Below are 286 nucleotides of genomic sequence, written 5' to 3' on the forward strand. Positions count from 1 at the left end.
TCATCTGGACACGTGTTTCTCCTTTTATTCTCAATCCATGGCGTTGTACCTATGACCTGTTGTAGAACGTCAAAGAAGTCACAAAATTTGCCGGGTCATATTTTTAACACAGTGGTTGGCAGCCCTGAGTGTGACATCACCGGCGAGAATGGCCAGCTTGTCCCGCAGAGATTGGTACGCCTGAGTGTCTATCCTGAGACTTGCTCAATGGCGAGAATGAGAGAGGCAGAGTGTGATAAACACATGAATAAGGAGGTTGGATAAGCAAGGAGGAAAAGACAAAAAA

This window comes from Penaeus monodon, chromosome 15 (assembly GCF_015228065.2).
Source record: "Penaeus monodon isolate SGIC_2016 chromosome 15, NSTDA_Pmon_1, whole genome shotgun sequence".
In the NCBI taxonomy this organism is placed as follows: Eukaryota; Metazoa; Arthropoda; class Malacostraca; order Decapoda; family Penaeidae; genus Penaeus; species Penaeus monodon.